The following is a 7,675-nucleotide window of genomic DNA, read 5'->3' as shown; positions in this document are numbered from 1 at the left end:
CCGCAAGGAGAGTCGCCCCATGTGAAAAAAGCGCGGCTTGCCCAGGAGTGGCACCGCACACACGGAGAGCTGACACAGCAAGATGATGCAACAAAAAAAGACACAGATTCCCGGTGCTGCTGACAAGAATGCAAGTGGACGCAGAAGAACACATAGCAAATGGACAGAGAGAGCAGACAATGGGGGAGAGGGGGAGAGAAATAAAAAATAAATCTTAAAAAATATATATTATAATAAAATTATTGCCTAGGTTAAAAAAATAGGAAATGACAATTTATACATGTGATGATTGAAAGAATTTTGCATGGATTTGCTTCTTATGCCACATGTAAACTTGTTTTTCCTCCACCACCCACATACTTCCAGGTGTCATAAGAATCATTCATATTGGGATATGACCTTGGCCCCACAAATCCTCATGATGAGCAGTGAGTGGCTGGAGTAATCCTGGAAGCCCTTCCTACACCAGGACAGCTTGCAGTGTCCTGTTTGAAGTGACTGCAAACCTTTTAACTATATTCCACCAATCCAAACTAAACATATTTCCAACTCAACTTCCTCTTAGTGGGATCCCAAAATTCCTGTGGCCTCACCAGCATCCCCTGACTCAAGGGGAAATGGGATAGAGGGGAAGTTAAGGTGGGAAGAAACAGTGGTCTCAACTGATTATCATTAAAAAAAATAGGAAGTCCTGTACCTTGTTGGTGGGAATGTAAATGGTGTAGCTGCTGTGGAAACAGTTTGGCAATTCCTCAGAAAATTAAATGTATAACTACCATGTGATGGGGAACTGGGTGTAGCTCAGCGGTTTGAGTGCCTGCTTCCCTGTACAAGATCCTGGTCCTGGACTTGATCTTTGGTACCTCATTAAAAAAAAAAAAAAAGAACTACCATGTGACCTGGAAATTCCACTCTAGTTACATACCCCAAAATTTTGAAAGCAGAGACTCAGACAGATATTTGTACATGAACATTCATTGTAGCATTATTCACAATAGCCAAAAAGTAGAAGCAGCCCAAGTGTCCATTAACAGATAAATGGATAAACAAAAAGTGGTATATCCATACAATAGAATATAAGGCAGACATAAAAAGAAGTGAAGTGGGAGCAGCTGTGGCTCAAGCATTAAGTGCCTGCTTCCCACATGGGAGGTCCCTGGTTTGGTCCCCCATGCCTCCTAAAAGCAAAACAAGAAGCAAATAAACAAAAAAACCCAACTCAGGGGAGCCAGTGTGATTCAGTGGTTGAGCACCAGCTTCCCACATCCAGGGTTCAATCCTCGGTTCTGGTACCTCAAAAAAAAAAAAAAAAGAAGAAGTGCTGGCCCATGCCACATCATGGATGAAACATGACAATATCATACTGAGTGAAAAAAGTCAGACACAACAGGACAAATTTTGTGCAATTTCTCTTATAGGAAATACTTATAATAAGGAAATTCAGTGAGACAGAAAGCAGAATAGTGGTTACCAAGGGTGGCAATGAGAGAGGGGAAGGGGAGTTATTATTAATGAGTATGAGTTTTAGTTTAGGATGATGAAAATAGTCTTGAAATAGTGATGAAGTTTACACAGTATTCTCAATGTTACTTAATGTCACAGAATTGTCCACTTAAAATAGTAAATGATTTTTATTTTATATGTATTTTTACCACAATTTAAAAAAATAAAAAGTCTTATTTTGGCAAATAAAAGAGAAAAATATATATATATATATATTCCATAATTTCTGACATCTGTCATGCAATTCCAACTCTAGCTGCCTGGAGCTAGGTCAGACTCCACAGATTAAGGGTATAATTATCCATGAGATTGCCCTTCTGACATCAACCACAAGTTCAGGGTTCCTGGGTCACCTGCATTTCTAAACTGGCTACCAATTTTGGGGTTCCTGCCGCCTCCTCAGGTTCAATAACTTGCTAGTTGTAACTGTTTGATATGGTTATGAATTCCAAAATTAAATATTGGATTATGTTTGTAATCTGGTCTGTACCTGGGTGTGATAAATTATGATTAGGGCTTTGATTGGGCCACGTCATTAGGGCACTGAGTCCCCACCCATTAGTGGGAGGGGACTCAGATAAAAGACATGGCAAAGGACAGAGTTGAGGGTTTTTGATGTTGGAGTTTGATGCTGAAGCCTTAAGCTGGAGCCCCAGGAAGTAAGCTCACAGAGGAAAAAGAAGCAAGCCCCAGGAAGAGAGGAACCCTGAATCCAGAGAGAAGCTGAGAAAGGGAGGAACCCAGGAAGCCTGAACCCTTACAGACATCGGCAGCCATCTTGCTCCAATGCGTGAAAATAGACTTTGGTGAGGGAAGTAACTTTATCAGGCTTTATGACCTGGTATCTGTAAGCTCCTACCCCAAATAAATACCCTTTATGAAAACCAAACAATTTCTGGTATTTTGCATCAGCACCCCTTTGGTTGACTAAAACAGAATTGGTACCAGTGACAAGTTACAGAAAAGAGGACTGTAATGGTCAAGAATCTTTCTTCCTTGTTTCATTATGATGATGATTATATATGTACAAAAAATGAATTTGTCTTCACCCCAAATTTTCCCTTATCATATAACAAGTTGTATCAGTTTCATGTCATAATATTTGAGGATGTCAAGTTTAAGAGTGAATATCACCCAAGAACTTGCACCCTATTCAGTATGGAATTAATGTGTTTCTGGTTGTATGCAGGAGAGTTGAACATTGTTAGGCAGAAATATATATATACATGTTGTGGAAATGATTTTGTGTTTGTCTGTTCAATGCCAGTGTGTGTGAAAAAGAAAAAGAGAAAGAGAAAGAGAAGGGCGAGTGCCCAGAGCAGGGCGGGTGACCAAAGCAGGACGAGTGCCCAGAAAGAAAGAGAAAGTAAGAGAAAGGAAGGAAAAAGAAAAAGATATAGAGAGAAAAAGAAAGGAAAAAAGAAAAAGAGAGAGAAAAAGGAAGAAAGAAAGAAATAAAAAAAGGAAAGGGAATCAGATTTAGCCCAACAGATAGGGTGTCTGCCTAACCATATGGGAGGTCCGAGGTTCAAACCCAGGACCTCCTGACCCATGTGGTGAGCCGGCCCATGCGCAGTGCTGATGCCCGCAAGGAATGCTGTGCCACGCAGGGGTGACCCCTCGTAGGGGAGCCCCACGCGCAAGGAGTGCGCCCTGTGAGGAGAGCCACCCACTTCAAAAAAACTGCAGCCTGCCCAGGAATGTTGCTGCACACACGGAGAGCTGACACAACAAGATGCTGCAACAAAAAAGAGACACAGATTCCAGGTGCCGCTGACAAGACTACAAGCGGACACAGAAGAGCACACAGCAAATGGACACAGAGAGCAGACAACTGGGTGGGGAAGGGCAGGGAAGGGGATAGAAATACATAAAAATAAATCTTAAAAAAAAAGAAAAAGGAAGAAAGATGGAAGGAAAAAGAAAAAGAGAAAGAAAAAGGAAGGAAGAAAGAAAGATGTAAAAGTTAAGCGAATATTGAAAAAGGTAAAAAGTTTGTGGGAATGCTAACTGAAATGTTATAAGGTGTATTTTGTCCTAATATAAAGTGGGATGTAAAAATTAAGCGAATATTGAAAAAGGTAAAAGGTTTATGGGAATGCTAACTGAAATTTTTTTTTTAAAGATTTATTTTTTATTTCTTTCCCCTGCCCCCCCAGTTGTCTGTTCTCTGTGTCTATTTTCTGCTTGTTCTTTGTCCGATTCTGTTGTCAGCGGCACAGGAATCTGTGTTTCTTCTTGCTGTGTCAGCTCTCCGTGTGTGCGGCGCCATCCTTGGGCAGGCTGCACTTTCTTTCGCGCTGGGCGGCTCTCCTTAGGGGTGCACTCCTTGCGCGTGGGGCTCCCCTACGCGGGGGACACCCCTGCGTGGCACGGCACTCCTTGCGCGCATCAGCACTGCACATGGGCCAGCTCCACACGGGTCAAGGAGGCCCGGGGTTTGAACCGGACCTCAAATGTGGTAGGCAGATGTCCTAACCACTGGGCCAAGTCCGCTTCCCCTAACTGAAATTTAAGGTGTAATTTGTCTTAAAATAAAATGGATATGGGGAAGCGGACTTGGCTCAGTGGTTAGGGCCTCTGTATACCACATGGGAGGTCTGCAGTTCAAACCCCGGGCCTCCTTGACCCCTGTGGAGCTGGCCCACAAGGAGTGCGGTGCCACGCAGGGGTGTCCCCGCCTAGGGGAGCCCCATGCGCAAGGAGTGTGCCCTGTAAGGAGAGCCACCCAGCGTGAAAGAAAGTTCAACTTGCCCATGAATGGCGCCGCACACATGGAGAGCTGATGCAGCAAGATGATGCAACAAAAAAAGAGACACAGATTCCCATCCACTGACAACAGAAGCGGACAAAGAACACGCAGCAAATAGACACAGAGAACAGACAACTGGGGAGGGGAAATGGGAGAGAAATAAATAAATAAATAAATAAATCTTTGTAAAAGTAAAACAAATCTGAATGAATACAAAAAGTGCAAAAACTGTGTGAAAAGGTCAACATTGGACTTTTGCAGTTCTTCAAGGCTTTCTGTCCTGGCCTGATTGCAGTGAATCGGGCTGCATAGAAGAAACCTGTGGCAGTGACCCTACTAAGAAACATTAGAGACAATGGTATTTTAAGGACCTGGAATAGGCCAACAATTGGGACAAGCTGTAAGGTCCCTGCTACTCTTTGCTGTAATTGATAAAGTACAATGCTTTCCCATCTTAATGGAATTTGTAATATTGTTGGAAAACTAAAAATCTTTTATCTCTCACTGAGATGTGTTAATTAGGAAAGGTCCTTTGTGGGAGTAGGAGGACCTCCAGCAGGCTGCTTTAAAAAATAAAAAAAAAGCGGGAGAAGGTGCATATTGCCTTAGCCTGTGAATTGGATGTGGCCCCGGGTCCAGTAGATGCTGGGAGCACTATACAAACTGGGGAAAATGAGATTGTTTTTAATCTGGCCTGTATAGCCTTGCCGGTTGGGAATATTAAGCCCACGAGAAATGAAAGTCTATTTATTAAATGTCTGCTACTTGGAAGTCTCATCGTTTGTTGTTGCAGTTATGGATTATGTATAAAATACTTGAATACTAATCAGAACTTTAATAATGTAACATATTGTGAACTTAAGTGATTTGATGAACTGTAAGTGATATATAAATGTACCTTGATGTCCCTTGTTTTATGTTTAAACAATCCTGGAACTGAGTATATTGAGAAAAAAATTTAATGAGTATTGTTCAAACCTAAAAGTGAAAATATCATACAGGAAGCTTTGTTAATCAGTGAAACGTCATTTGTGTAGACTTTGCAAACACAAAAAAGGGGGAAATGTTGTAGGAAACTGGCTTACCTGTTTCTTACTGTAAACGGTACACCTGTTCTATGTTGCAGTTGTTAGATGTTTCCGTTGGTCCCTATTATAGATGATGTTGCAGTTCTAATAGCAAACCGCTGCTTAGTAGTTTCCAATAAATATGAGGTGGAAACTAGGGTCGAGGCTCTCAGTTCCAGAAGCTGTGAGTCACCTGGTCCCATCTTTATCTCCTCTCTGTTTCTCTCTCTCTGTTCTTTATTTTGTAAAGTTCTGCATTGCCTTCCCTTCAAGCCAATCTATTCCTGAGCTGATCACAGCATATGCATGTTTGTTCTTGTTTTTACTTAGAGACTAAGTATGGTTTAAGGTAATGTGTATGGTTGCCAAGTTGACAAGAGGTGGACTGTGATGGTTAGGCTAATGTGTCAACTCGGCCAGGTAATTGTGCCCAGTTGTTTGGTCAAGCAAGCACTGGGCTAACTGTAATGCAAGGGCATTTATGGACTTCAGTCATCATTGACTTTACTGCAGTGGTAAATCATAGATAGCTGGTTACAGTTATATCAATCAGGGGGATCGCCATCAGCAATGAGTGATGCTTTATCCAATCAGTTGAATGCCTTAAAAGGGGAAGTGATTCCAGCATTGAGTGAGAATTTCCCAGCTCTTCTTTGGACAGCCACCGTCTCCCAGAACTCGTCAAGAACTTTCACTGGAGCCCTGGTTGCAGCCTGCCTAGGGAACCTGGACTTGTGCATCCCCATGGTCACGTGGGAGACTTACTATTGACAGATAGCTCTTGTGGATTCTGTTTCCCTAGAGAACCCTGACTAATACACTAATATAAATTGTAGAACTCAGGAAAGCTCTGTAAGTGAGGTCTGGGAAGGTTTCAAATGCAAAGCTCCAGGTCCCCTCCATGTGCAGTCACAACTTGTCACCTTCCCAGCATATCCACATGTACCGCCAATCAGGACACTCACTCAAACTTCAGTGTCTAGGCATTTTGTTGGAGTCTCATGACTTTCAAACTCCACCCTGAGTCATCTCATTAGCATAAAGGATCATATGTGATCTGGGACCCACTATGAATAACAAAAGATACGCCTATCACATGAGCTTCTAAGATTTATAGGTTACCCCCCAAGAGGAAGAGCAAAGGTCAGATCCCTTTTTGGAGGCCAAATTCCTTGCCATATAACATCTGACTCTATGAAGGATGGCTGGGGTCTTTCCCAGAAGCTTGGATCAAGCCTGCAAGTGGGAGGCCCTGAAGTTCAAGCTTCATCAGCTTCACAGAAAACCCATCTCTGAGGCTGCCTTTCCTAGGTGTGCCATGAAGTGCCTGGCACAAACTCTGTGCTTCAGAAATGATGTCAGTTGTTGTTGTTCTTGCTATCACCCTTGTTTTCTAGACAAGGAAGTTAAGGAGGAAGAGGAGGCCCAGAGAAGGGAGAAGGCCCCTCTACAGAAGTTGTGGCAAAGCTGGTCTGGAAGCTGGACCCCCAGCTCTAATTCTTGTTTTTTTTTGTTTGTTTGTTTGTTTTTTCTGCTGCAGTGAACTGTGAACTGTGTTTTCTGAGCCCTGTGTGCAGCCTGAAGGTCTGGGTATTGGCCTGTTGGTCCTGGAAGGTGGGGAAATCCTCAGTTGGGATCTCCATAGCCCAGAACTTGACCAGGGCCATTCACTGAGAGGTGTGGACCATCCCTGGGGGAGATGGTGCATCAGCCACCCTCTGCCCGGGCCCTGCCCTCAATCTGACGGGGAAGACACAGTCCTGCCTTTGGGAGCCCCAGATTGGATTGGTGAGACACAGACAAACCCGCAGGAGTCCCCATTCTAGGGTTTTAGTAGCTCTGAGTCTAATGGGAGGCCAGGACACCCACATGGGTGGTGAGAGTGAATGCTAAAATAGAGTGGGTGTAGCTCAGTGGTTGAGCACCTGCTTCCCATGTACGAGGTCCCAGGTTCAATCGGCAGTACTTCCTGAAAATATATAATTCTAAAAAATAAAATGGAGTGGACAGAACTGAGAAGAAACTTGAATTAGGAAGGATTTCTGAAGGAAAAGTCCATGATGATACTCTCCCATATGTACAGCACATTGTGATTTACAAAGTATTTTCACAACAATTATCTCAGTTAATGCCCATGCAGCAATGGGATGCAGATGCTACTATTCACACAGGAACCTCAATCCTTTGCCTCCTAATAATTATAATAACTGTCACTTATTGAGTGCCTACTATGTGCCAGGTCCTGGGCTGGGCATTATCTGTAAAATTAAAGAGCATCCAGTGGGATAATGTATTTGAAATTCCTTTACAATTCTATGACTAGAATGCACGTTTGCTCTTTTGTGGAAGGCCG

Source organism: Dasypus novemcinctus, chromosome 9 (assembly GCF_030445035.2).
Source record: "Dasypus novemcinctus isolate mDasNov1 chromosome 9, mDasNov1.1.hap2, whole genome shotgun sequence".
In the NCBI taxonomy this organism is placed as follows: Eukaryota; Metazoa; Chordata; class Mammalia; order Cingulata; family Dasypodidae; genus Dasypus; species Dasypus novemcinctus.
This window is presented reverse-complemented; position numbering follows the sequence as displayed.